Source organism: Coffea arabica, chromosome 6e, assembly GCF_036785885.1.
Source record: "Coffea arabica cultivar ET-39 chromosome 6e, Coffea Arabica ET-39 HiFi, whole genome shotgun sequence".
Taxonomy (NCBI): Eukaryota; Viridiplantae; Streptophyta; class Magnoliopsida; order Gentianales; family Rubiaceae; genus Coffea; species Coffea arabica.
The window spans coordinates 34,105,522-34,118,723 of record NC_092321.1 but is presented as its reverse complement, the minus strand read 5'-3'; the positions used below and the strand labels follow the sequence as shown (position 1 = coordinate 34,118,723).

Below are 13,202 nucleotides of genomic sequence, written 5' to 3'. Positions count from 1 at the left end.
GAGAAAGTATGATTAAGTGTAGATGATTAAGTTAGTGGGGTGATTAGTAGAGAAATTAAGTAAGATTAATTAGTTTGGACTAGATTAAGTTTATGTCAAGCTTTCTATATATGTTTGGGCAATAGTGTAAGAAAGAGAAATTAAAGATGTAAGGGCTAAGGAGCAAATTGGGAGCTTTTATGTGATTGGTGGTGTTGGAAAATATCTTCTAAGGCTTTGACTAAGCTTATATATCATAGGATATGCAAGATAATCATAAGAAGCAAAACAAAATAAAACCAAAGAGAGAGAGAGGGGGAGGGCCGAGAGCAAGAGCAAGAGAGAAAGGAAAAGTTCTTCCAAGTTCAACTTCTTCTAGCTTCCATCTTGATCTTGGAGTTTAAGACAACATCTTTGCTACTTGATTGTTGTGGTTTAATCATCAACAAGGCTTGATTGAAGGTAGATCATTTGATTTTAAAGTTACCTCTTGGTGATTAAGCTTTGAAAGCATGAAAAGTGATGCTTTTGTTATGGTTGTGCTCTTTTATGGTTTATATGGTGAATATATGGTGATTTTAGAGTACTTTCATGGTTTACTTTGATGATCATGTTGCTGAAATTTCAGTTAAGGCTATGAGGAATTAGGGCTTTTACTTTATGCTTTCTCTAGTTGATTTGGTTACTTATTTGGCTTGCAAATGGAATCTTTGGTATGATTATTTCCTTTATATGGTTGTTTCCTAGCCAAATCTGGTTTGGACCATGAAACCCTAGACTCCATTAGGTTAGTTTAGCTTGGCTAGAGTTTAGTTGGTTAAGGTTTGGTTAGTAAATTGTTAGAATAAGTTCATTGGTGCAAATGAAGTGAGGTTAGGGATTTTGGTTAGTGTTTGGTAATTTTATGGTGACTTAGAGGGAAAGTTTCGGCCCATTTGTGGGCCATTTAGAAGTTAGTATATGTGTGTATATTTGGTATGAAATTGGTTAGAAAACTTGCATGAGAACCATGAAAACGAACCATGCGTTTGCGATGTGCGGAACCATTCAAACCCCTAAACAGGGCAGCCCAGAACCTGAACTTGAGCTCTGTTTTTCTTGATGTTACGTACTAATTCTAGGTTTACCCAAAACATGAAAGTTGTAGTTTCTTAAGTCCTTGTGGTGCCTGCAAAATTTCAGGTCAAACGGAGGATCTGTGTAGCCTGAGTTATGCCCAAAACACTCGCTTCTATTCTAAACCCAGAATTTTGCTGCGTTTCTTGATTTCGCTTCTGACCATGCTCAGTTCACCTCGATAACGTGTGAACTGGGTGTTGAGGTCTTCATAAGATTTGTATATATTTGTTTTAGTTTCGAAACGGTATAAAATGAGTCCAAATCCGAGTTCCGTAGCTCCAGTTATACCTAAAACAAAATCGGGCGTCAGAACTGCCTTTGAAGTTGGCCAGTTCTGACAGGAAATTTGGACCCCTTTTTCCCTATGCTCTGTACTGATTCAGGTTTTGGTCAAAACACAAAAGTTATAGCCTTATAAATAAGCTTTCCAATGCCTTTGGAATTTCTTGATTCTGACCTCTGAGTCATGAGTTATCGTCGTTCAAGCAGGACCTGTTTGGTAATCTGAAATGAAACGGCTGGAACTGTTTTGTGCAATTTTATCCTAGTTCCATTAAGATCTGGCTTGAGATGTCTTCATGAAAGTTGTAGCCTTTCTTCTTAGCTTCGCAACGGTACCTCATACATTTCGATCCGATACCTGTAGCCTGAAATCTGATCAAAACAGATTGGGACAGCAACTATGCCCGTTTCCGTTTCCGTTTCCGTTTCCGTTTCCGTTTCCGCAAGCCGTTTCCGTGCATGCATGTGCCAATTTTGCCGTTTTGTTTGATTTATGCATTCTAATAGCCGTTTGTGGAATAATGTGGTACAATCTTCTATTTCAGACGGTGGTGAGTTAGACGAAGCCAGTGGGGCCTACTAGCTATCATTCGCGACGCGATTTTCGTGCTTTTGCTATCCTTGTTCTGTGTGAAAGTATTCAGGCCGTTTTTGTGTATAACTTGCTTATGTGTTTTGGTGTGGATGAGAGGATACTTAGGCAAGGGTGTACTTGATCACACTCGACCTAAACCCTAATTTGTACTTGTGTTTCTTTATGAGCTGTGTATATATGAATTATTTTGGTGTTGAACCCCTTGAGCTTGTAGCTCGGGGTGACTTTTGTGAAATTTGTGAAATATGATGAAGTTGTGGGCCCGATCTCAAGACTTAGACGGACTATTCGAGTCGGGCGGGGCTTGATCGAAGTCAGTCCAACCTAGTTTGAGGTCACCAAGTTTGTGAATCCGGTTCACCGAGTATGTGAACCAAGTTTGTGAACCGAACTTGTGAACCAAGCTCAATTTCGTTTGCTCGAGCCATTTTGTGAGGTGACTGGCCAGTATGGATGATAAAGTGTACGGTGGGAGTAAGTGGAGTTCTACAGACCCTTATTTGTGGTCGACGGAGTGTCGACAGGAGGTCACACATGGCACATGACATGGTTTTGGAGCCAACATGTATTCTTAACTTGTGTTGTTACTTTTATATTTTTGATTTGACATCTTTGTGACATAATTGTTCGTATTACTGTGAAATTTACATTTTTACCCCTGTTTACTTACTAAACATCTAACTTACCCCTTTCCCTTTGTTTTCCTTAACAGGGGCCGACGCGGGGAACTTTTGGCACTATCACTAGAATAGTTAGACTTGGTTTGTAATAGCTAGACAACTAAGATGTTTCTTCTTGTTTTGGTGATCTGTATAAGGAACCCTCTTTGGGTCTACTTTATATTTTGGTTATTAGCATAAGATAATGTAGTAGTTTGGATAACTCCTTTTGAGAATGTAAATAGACTCTTTTGGGATTGAATATATTGTGAATAGTACTCTTTTAGTTTATATAGTTTTATTAGTTTTGTGTTTTGACCCCTGGAGCGAGTTAGGCAGGCGTCCTACTGATACCCTCGGGTTCGCCCTTGGAAGAAGTGGGGCATCACAGAAGTCATTAAATATTTATTCAAAACCTTTTTAAGGACAAAATAAGCATTTTAAAAAAATTAACAAGCTTTTCTTCCCATTTTCTTCCAATTTGGGAGGAAACATTTTGGTCAGTACCTTCCATTTCCTTTCTTTTCTTTCCTACTAAAAACTAACAAAACTTTCACTTCTTTCCCTTTCTTTTTTTTCTTTCCAACCCCCCCCCCCCCCCCCCCCCCCCACCCCACCCAAAAACGAATTAGTGTTTTTCCCATCTCATTTTCTAGAGAAAATTAAAACCCGGCTCTACTTAACGATGTCGTATTGGGACATAAGGCAGAGGTATGACTTATGAGTAATCATCCAAAAATCCTCCTCGTCTTTCCAATTTCCCAATCTCTCTCTTCCTTTCTTCCCAAACTCCCATCGTTCGTTCCAGTCATGCCGACGAACCTCTCCCTTCCTCCTTCTACCTGTTCTAATCTGTCTTTCTCGAAGTTTAACAGCATACATCCTCACCTCTACTAGAATAAATCGGCAGTAAAGCAGAGAATTGTGGTGGAGTTTGAGAGCAGATGGTGGTACCCTAGAGTTCTATATATTCACCAGGTAGTCTTTCCTCTTTTGGATTATTGTAATAGAGTTGTGATAAAGTGTGGTCTAGTTTCAGCAAATATTAGTTATACAATTTATTTCCATAGGATTGAAGAATATATAGTGATACTTTGATTGTGATTATGTGATTTTGGTAAATTGTTCCCTTTATAATTCAATACTAGTCTTACGATGGTGATAGTCCTTATTGAATTGTGCATTTTGATATCTTTCCTTTTCTTTTGTTGGTATTTTACCACTTTTAGCTTCAGATGTGAATAAATTGTGTCTAATTATTGTAAAAACTTTTACTTTTAGGTTGGATTTACTTTCAATTTGATTATTTCTTGAATTGTTTAATCTTTGTGATATAAGTGTGGTAATTCTGAGATTTGGAATTAAAAGTGATTCACTTTGTATTGAAATAAAGTTTGTTCATTGGACTTTGGATTGGAAATAAAGTTGATTTTTTGGACTGAATTCAATTATTCATGGAGCATAGTACTTAGCTGATTGGGGTTATATTGAGATTTGGGATTAAAGGCTGATGGATGATTAGTTTGTAAGATTAGTTGACATTTTATTCCGTTTTATGAGCATATAATAATCGGTATATTTTAGTTGTTTACTATTGTTGCCATTTGATGATTCTTGTTTTATCTACATAAGTAATAAAAGTGCAAAGGGTTTCGTTGTTCCGCGCCTGACTTCGTCGTCCTCACGTGATCCCCTCGTCCTTTCTGCGCATTGCGCGGGATCCTCTTCCTTTTGTTTTTTCAACCGTAAGACAGCGCCGCCCCTCCTTTCCTCTGCCTTTTCTTTTTCCTAATTTCTAACCTTAAGACAGCCGTATCTTATCTCCCACCGCTCTTACTCAAACTTCCTGTGCCTTCCTTCTTTCCCCTTTCCTCTCCCTTGCCCTATCTGTATCCCTCCATTACTCCCTTTCCTCCTTCCCTTACTGTATCATCAGAAGATTTTAGAAACCTTTCTCTTCAGCATCATTCCCATTTGCAGATGCCATTTCGGCTTTCCTCTCATCAAGAATTCGTTGCATAACTCTGAATTGTTTTTCCTTCTCTGCTCGTTTTCCAGCAGTTTCTCCTCAGAATTTCTCATTCCTCTTTTCCTTGTAGTGGTCGTCTGTCCACTTGGCAAGTTCTGGCTTTTTTCTATTGGCAGGTGCTCCAGTTCGATATTAAATAGGCTTAGTTTCCATCATTTTCATTAGCAACTCCATATTGAACTTAGAAGTTGCCGAATCAGTATTTTCTCTAAAATGTATTTTTTCCATGCTTTCTTTTAAAACAGAGATGACCAGTGGGATGCTGCTTGTGGATTTCTCAGTATCTGATCTCATCAATTTTTTGGGTTTTCTTTTATAGTGGTATGGTGAAACCTCTTTGGGTATTTTTTCCTCCTTTCTTATCTTTTTCTCCTTTACTCTTTTAGTATTTTTATCAATTTCATGCGCAGGTGCTGCAATTGGACATTTCTTTGGTTCTTTTCCCTGACACGTTTGTCTCATCAATTTATTGGAAATGGTTCAGGTTGTTATGGGATAATGTAATGAGTTTATGTTTCTTTAGATTGAGACTGATTTACAGATGGTGATTTATAATTCTTCAATTTTTTATCACTCCCCATCTACTTGAAATAAATTTTGAATTCAGACTTAATTTTTGTTTTTAACCTGTTTTTTTTTTTTTTAGCAGAATTCCATGTTCAAGATGGAAAAAAACTACTTGATTACGTGGCTGAACATATTCAATGGGCGAGTTTGTGAATTCTCATTATTTAGAATTGACCATTCTTAATGATTGTTTCTCAACCATATACTTTTTATTTGCTTTAATCTGAATCAGATAGAGTTGTCATGGTCTTAGTTTTATCTGTCATTTGGTATGGTTAGTGGAGATGGTTTGTTTGACCTTCAAGAGTGTTTAAAGAAGTCCTATGTTTTTTATAAAGTCGCTATGTATTTCCACTATAATTTGTAAATTAGTTGTTAAATATATGGTCAGTGTTTTATATCTTGTTGTAGCGATTGGTTGGTTTTTTTATGAATGTCTCATGGAGTTTGTGCCATGACCAAACATATGTAGTTGACCACCTTGCTTATGAAAGAGAGTGGTGTTTGCTACATATAAAGTAAAAGAACCTTTTGAGCATCCAAAGAGGTTTTGATTTTTTAATGATAGAACAAGGATTTGCTTAATATGAATTAACAATTCTATGCTGTACCAGAGCTTGAACAACATCTTCCTTAAATTGATGACTTGAAATTCTGTCTAGGGATTTTATTAGCTAGAGACTATGCAAGAGCTCTTGCATGAAATTTCATTTGTGTTAAGATTGGTAAAATCACGTAGGACACTACAAATTTGACTACATTTATGGCACATATCTTATCCAATTACTGTTTCAATATTTGTAGAAATTTTACACTGTCTTTAAATTGTTTTTCAGTAGTCTATGATGCAAGAGGAGGATTCCTAAAACTGATGTAAATTACAGCTCCAGTAGCTATTAGCTGTTGAGGAGTTAGGTCTATCTTTGCAAATGCTAATATCATCAAAGAATGGTATGGCATACATTACAACTGAACTTTATTACATTATTGTTGCCACACATATGTACTAAAGTAAAGTCATCCATTTTAAATCCTTTTTTCTTTGAATTGGCAATCAGGAAGCAAGAGGTAGAGCAATACCAAAGAAAAATTCAGTTGTAAGCAAGTTCTTTACAATATATTATGAGTATATGAGAGAGTTGCAGGTTTAAATTGTATTCATTGTTTTTGACTTGTTTTGAGCTATATATGTGATTGGCCATACCATTCTTGAAGAAGGCAAAATACTTGTTTTACAATATAATATGGCAAACACAAATCTCATTTTATTTTTCCATACCTATCTGTGTGATATTGCAAAAGTGTTTCTTTTACTGCTTTTGTCTTCCTATTATTATCTACTAATCTGTTTTACTATCAGATGTATGAAGCCAACACTTGCGTATGGTTTAGTGGTTATTTTATCTTCTTGGCAGCTACATTTAGACTTGTGTGACTATTTTTGTTAAGTGGTTAGACTGGTTTTTTTTATATAAATACAATAGGGGCGACATTGATAGTTTGATCACAGGTACTTTTGTCTGATCGTTACCTATTAATATGTTTGTCTCAATATTAGACACATGAATCCAGAACTGGCTTGTGATTTAGTAGTTATTTTGTATTCTAGGTAGGCATTTTGAAACTTGTATGCCCATTTTTGTTAAAGTGTCTACCTCAGCTTGCTTTATAATGTAGAAAAGTCATTGCTAATCTGACCATAATTACTTATTTGATATATTTGTGGCTATATAGGTAGAGTTTTTAAACTTTTGTTCTCTATCTTTTGTCTTTTTCTTCATTTTGTTCCCTTCAGAATTTTGCTTTTAACAACTCCGGTATGTTATTTTTGTTCCTTCAATTGAATCCTCATTCCTTATTCAGTCATGTAATATTCTTACATGCATGGTTTAGACTTCTTTCTATCCTGCTTTTACAAAAAGAAGTTACTGATTGCACGCCATTACATATAGACTTTGCTATCCATTCTAGGAGAGAATTTTTCATCTCTTTGTTTGACTGCACAATGCATGGATCAACAAACACTTTCCAAGACAATTACATCATCTATAAATCCCTTTCTTAGCCATGATTGCACGATTCTTAATTTTTTTTATCAGTTTTTTACTCCTGTGTCTTTAAGTATTGTTTGATATGTATCTATATGTTGTATTTTAAATTCTCGGCATTAGAACTTTATTGTGATCTAATTGAAACTTTTTATAAATTTGTTGCTTATAGGAAGTTTAAAGTATGCTGATTATTCCCTTGAGCAAAGCACGACTCCAACGATAGTATTGTAGAATGGGAGCAAAATTTATGTCATTGAAATGATAAAAAAGAATTTCCATCAAAACTGGAATTTGTGGCTGATCATTCTCTTGAAGAAGGCGGAATACTAGTTTTTCTTCCTCAATCCAGCCATTCTTTTGCTGCTGCTGTCTTTAACAAAAAGGAATTTAAAATATGTATCTATCGCATTACAAAATTTATTTTGTTTCTAAAATATATAATGTAATTTGATTGTGGTTAGCGCATGTTGCTTTCTTGTGAACCTCCTCCATTAAGTTATTTCATTGTGAGTTCTTCCGTAACTATGAACTTGCTTATATGGGCATCAAAAATAGTTTTCAGTAATGTACACAACTAGTCAACGAATTTTGCATGTTGGACTAGACCATGCAACGCCTCTATGTGGTTAGTCAAACTTCCATTGTGGCTGTAACTAAACTCTAGCTATTGCTATTTGATAAAAACTTCCCCTTAACATACCCTTGCAATTTAAGTGCTCTTTCTTGGGGTCTTTTGTTTTATTTCTGCCTCTTGGGAAATACTATTCAAATCTGCAAGTCGAAATCCTGACTTGATGCTATTTTCCAATTGTTTTACAATCTCTGCAGTAATATTTAGTTTTGTGGTCTAGAGTCCCAAGAGAAAGTCAGTGAATCACATGTTGTTGTAATTAGACTTGGTGGAATTGGGAGTCATGCTGCTTTTATGCTTTGATGATGGGAGTTGGTAGACTCCTCAACTGCATACTAAGTTCAACTCGTGCTTTTTCTGAATTTGGTGCTAAGCTTAGCTTGTGGACCATTCTCCATATTCTAACAATTTTTTGCCTTTATTTTATCATCTCAATGCTACTTGGTTGATCAACTCTTTACCTGTTTAATATTGTTTACTATTATTTATCATCTTAATACACTATTATTTAATATTTTAATATTGTTTAACTACTATTACAAACATCAATTCAGGGCCTTCATTATTAGCGCCTATCTATTAATTTGCAGTTTTTAAACTGATGTTTGATGCTTAGGATACCACTAGGCTGTATATATAGTTAATATGGGAGGAAAGGTTATCAACAAAGGATTAGTTGTAACATTGCTTTAGTATCAGAAAAGTGATTTTATTTACAAGTGCATTGTTCAATCTATAGAAAAGTGAATGGCGGGATTAGTTATGTTGGCTGGTAGAAAATTTGAAGGATAACTTCTTGACTTTGATAAGAATGGCTTCTCTAGTAGCCAATGTATGCTTTATAGAGGAAGATGGGGAATGTTAAACACGGAGGCTTTTCACTTGAGGTTACTTTTCATAGTGTGCTAGCAGAGGTTCACACCAATGTTGCTAGCTAATGGAAGTTCTAGGAACATTGTTAAATTTGGAGCTGTGCTTTTATTCAAATTTCAGCACTTACAATTTTTGAGAACTGGTAGCTCATACTACATACATGAGTTAGAATTTATCCTTTCTTTTACTCCCTTAACTAGCTCTCGTGCTCAAACTCTTTGTAGATTCGAATCTCATTAGGGCTCTTGAATGCTACTGCAATTATATTTACTGAAGGATGTTGAAAGACCCTTACTTTAGCTTCAGTTCACTGTTGCATACCTTTATGAACCAAGAAGTCATTTTACCAAGTTACTTGCTCACATGGACTAATTTTCTTCAAAGCCTTTGCTACTAAATTCTTTCAAGATTGTTTAATCATGTGTCTCAACTAGTTTAATTACATATATTTGTGATTGATCTCTTACTTGTTAATTTGTAATTGAATTCATACCAACCTTTAGTTTGATCTTTTATTTGTTTCTTTGCTACATATGTGATAGTAATTATATTTACAATATTGTTTTGTAGGGTGTGGACAGTAATACTATGAAGCGTGAGAAACTTGATGCAGTTAACTACCTGTGCTGAATATCGCTGGAGGTTATTTGTAGTCATGAAATCCCCATCAGTAGCTTCAAAATGTTAGTGTAATACAGATCTCATCATTGGGAGTTATTGAGAATTGTAACGATACAAGTACTGGCAGTTCGAATATTATTACATTAGATTGGCATAGTTGGGTGCCTTATTTGCTTTACTGTTTGCACTTGAGAAATTAGAAAGTTTTTGGTATTTTGCTTTAATGTTAAGTATGATACATCTCGAGTTGTTGGTTATCTTTCTTTAGTTTAGACCATTTAATAGAATTGATAACGTGGTAAATAACTACGACAAAACCGTGAAGTTAGACGGTGGCCAAAACATATGTTCCAACGGTTTCAAAACTGTGGTTATAAATCACTGCAAGGAGTATTTACCACGGTCCAGAACCGTATCAAAATATGTGGTAAATAGTTAGCTGCATATGTTACGGTTTTTTGTGACAATTTCCAAAACTGTGGTATTTCGGTGGTAAAAAGTATTTACCACAGACCAAAAACTGTTGCAAAACTTTTGCCATTGCTGTATTCGCAACGCCTTCAAAACTGTGGCAAATACTATTCTCCACGGTTTAAGATGCTTTCACAGCAGATCAGGAATATAGTAAATACTCTTTTTTTTTTTGTAGTGATTCTATTCTAATTTAGAGGGGAGGGAGGCTAAAGAGACTATATGTATAAGGAGTTAGTAGGTATAAGAATCTGATTAAACCGAAGAGGTGCTCTGACACGCCATTGATAACAATTGTAATCACACCATCGATTTTATTGGCTGCAGCCTTGAATCCTAGTAACCAGCACGGGAAGTAGACAATAGATAGCAGCCGGTTTTGACATATTGTTATAGAGTTTAGGGATAATTTCAAAAACCTCCCTTAAGATTTCTGACAATTTCATTGAGCTCCTTTGAAATTTGAAAAATTACACCTACCTCCTTTGATTTGATAGTTTTAGTAACAAAACCTGAAAATAATATTTGATTTGATCAAATTGTTAAATGAATACCCAAAAATGTCCTTGTCTAATGAGTTTTGCTTTATTTCTCTATATAATTATAAGATTATCTAATATAATTATAAGAAAAAAGGTGCCAAATTTTTAATGTTTATACCTACTATTTGATAAACAACTATAATAATAATTTTATCACTACCATAGGATACTTTTGATGGTATTTTATTACGGATTTAGATTTAAAAGATAGAAAAGAAAATGCTAAAATAATTCATTTAGAGTTTATGAATTTTTTGAATAGCGAGATTTCATGATTTAGCAGTGGTTTTGGGCCATTTGTTATTTATTGTTAACTTTAATACAAAAAAATAGAAGAGAAATATCAGCAAAAACATTGAATTATATATAAAGTTAACTTGTCAAAAAAGATCACTAGTTCAATATTTGGTTACAATAGAAACTAGACGCAATAGTGGTAGTTCTACACTTTATTAGTAAAAAATTAAAAAAAAAAGAAATAAGAAGGAAAAAACTGAAAAAATAATTTTAAAACTCATTAGAAGTATAAGCATACCAAACAAGAGAATTTTATTAAAATATTTAAAAATAGAATTGTTATTTTAACTGACAAGGAGGTATATGCAAATTTTTAAAACCTCAAGTGAACTAAATGAAATTGTTAAAAACCTCAAGGGAGGTTTCTGAAATTATCCCTAGAGTTTAGGGTGAGATTTTGACGACCAAGGATGCTGAACTCTTGCTTTGACAAATTTGTCGCTAAAAATGTAGGTGGGTAGCTCGTGTGACCAATGGGCCTGTTTTTTTTTTTTTTTTTTTTTCCGAAACGTTAGAAATTTTATATCACAATCAGGCTATACACTGTTGGAGCAAGGGCTCCTATTTTAACATTAGTGCATTTAGCACTCTGGGGTGGAGTAATTCCACTCCATGTCACAAAAGTTTAGAAGAGCAATTTTGCTCAAACTATAGCATAAGCTATCAATGTCCTCATTTAACCTATCAAAAAAGCACATTCAAAACCATGAAGTCATTTTCTGTATGTCCTCTATTATCGTGGCTGACTCCAAGCTTCTGCCTTTTCCAGCTCGTATTTGATCAAGCAGGTTTCTATCTTCAATTCGTATCTTGATGTCTTGCCATCCCTTAGTTGCTGCTTTGATCATACAAAGCCTCACAGCCTCTGCATTGTCCTGAGCTTTGTTCCTTGCTTGCCTTTCCTTTAGCGACCAGGCTGCAATTCCTTGGCTTGCGCCATTCGCAGCCGTGATGCCTATACCAAAGGATTTGTTTCCCTTCTGGTGTTGGGTCGCCAGCTTTAGCGTTACCACTTCCGAGCCAGTTTGCTCACTTTGATTGTTCTCTTCTTGCCTTCTTGTTTCTGTTGTGCTTCTCCTTGGTCGTTGTTGGATTGCTTCCTGGTACTCTTTCCATTCTTCAGCAGCTTTTTCACTCACTTTAAGGGGATGTTGTTGTGCTGAGCTGAAAATTCTGGCATTTCTGGATTTCCAAATTTGCCACAGCACGCTGACAATTAGCGCTATGTGATCATCACCATCTTGCCTGGTTCTTGCATGCATCATCATGGAGGTCCACCATTGTTTGAAGCAGCCTGTTTGGTCTTCCAATCCGTCCCAGTTAACTAATGCAAATTTCCATATTCCTTTTGCTATCTTGCATTGTAGTAGCATGTGCTCAATTGATTCCTCATCCTCTCCACATCCACAGCATATCGGTTCTCCTCTTTGTGTCCTATGGAAGATTTGAGCCTTTGTTGGTATACCATTATTGATGCATTTCCACACAAAAATTTTCAGCTTATATTTGATAGGTAACTTCCAAAGTGTCTTCCATAATTTCCTATCTGTTTGTTGATAGCTGCATCCTTCTCCTTTGTTACTTTCTTCCCTTCGTTTCCTCTTCTCTTGCTGCAAAAATCTGTAGCCAGATGCTACAGTGTATTGACCTGTGTTGCAGTATTTCCATACCAAACAATCACCTCTTTCTGCTAGGCTTATTGGGATATTGAGGATGTGTTCTGCATCTTCCCTATTAAAAACTCTAAAGATTAACATTCTATTCCATCTATGCTGAACAATGAGTTGTGAGACCTTTTGCAAGCTACATCCCACTGGTTTCTGAGTTTTGATCCTTCCTCCATTGTTGTTGTTGATCCAACTGTCTTCCCAAATGTTGGTCCCCCTTCCATTTCCTATCCTTTTTTTGCACCCTTCTCTAATTACCTCTCTGGCACTCATCAGACTTTGCCAAATCCAAGATGCGTTTTTGGGGATCTGGCTCTCAAGCATTGAACCATCTTTGAAGTACTTGCTTTTCAGAAACTTACTTACCAGGAGGTTGGGTTGGGTCATTATTCTCCAAACTTGTTTTGCAAGTAAGGCTTTGTTGAATTGCTGGATATCTTTGAACCCCATTCCTCCTTCTTCCTTGGTTCTGGTGCATCTCTCCCAAGCAATCCAATGCTGTTTATCTTTTTTCTCCTTATGTCCCCACCAGCATTTAGCCATCAGTGAACTAATTTCCTTGCATAACTTTTGGGGAAACTTGTAGCAGGACATGGCGTACGTTGGCATAGCCATAGTTATTGCCTTCAATAGAGTTTCCTTGCCTGCTTGACTGAGTAGCCTTGTCTTCCAATGCTCCATCTTTTTTCTTATGTTGTCCCTTACAAAACCAAACATCTGCTCTTTTGATCGTGTAATTATCATTGGCAGCCCCAGGTACTTCCCTTGATGAACAGCTCTGATTCCTCGCAGTTCTTCCCCTATTGCTTCCTTCACTCT

The 13,202-nt window shown here is 35.8% G+C and overlaps 2 long non-coding RNA genes across 5 annotated transcripts; both read left to right on the top strand.

Annotated features, from left to right (window-relative positions):
* Positions 1 to 271: 271 nt before the first annotated feature.
* Positions 272 to 2,925, top strand: LOC140009223 (uncharacterized). The gene is made up of 2 exons (XR_011816577.1): positions 272 to 441; positions 2,688 to 2,925. It is a non-coding gene; the product is annotated as an uncharacterized lncRNA (long non-coding RNA).
* Positions 2,926 to 3,339: 414 nt separating this feature from the next.
* On the top strand, positions 3,340 to 9,630 carry LOC113697231 (uncharacterized). 4 transcript variants are annotated; one of them, XR_003449815.2, is made up of 6 exons: positions 3,341 to 3,612; positions 4,909 to 4,984; positions 5,074 to 5,147; positions 5,313 to 6,181; positions 6,289 to 6,327; positions 9,356 to 9,630. It is a non-coding gene; the product is annotated as an uncharacterized lncRNA (long non-coding RNA). The 4 variants fall into 4 exon arrangements; XR_011817117.1 differs by having other exon boundaries at positions 3,343 to 3,612; positions 5,074 to 5,371; positions 6,067 to 6,181; XR_003449814.2 differs by having other exon boundaries at positions 3,346 to 3,612; positions 6,067 to 6,181.
* The last annotated feature ends 3,572 nt before the right edge of the window (positions 9,631 to 13,202 follow it).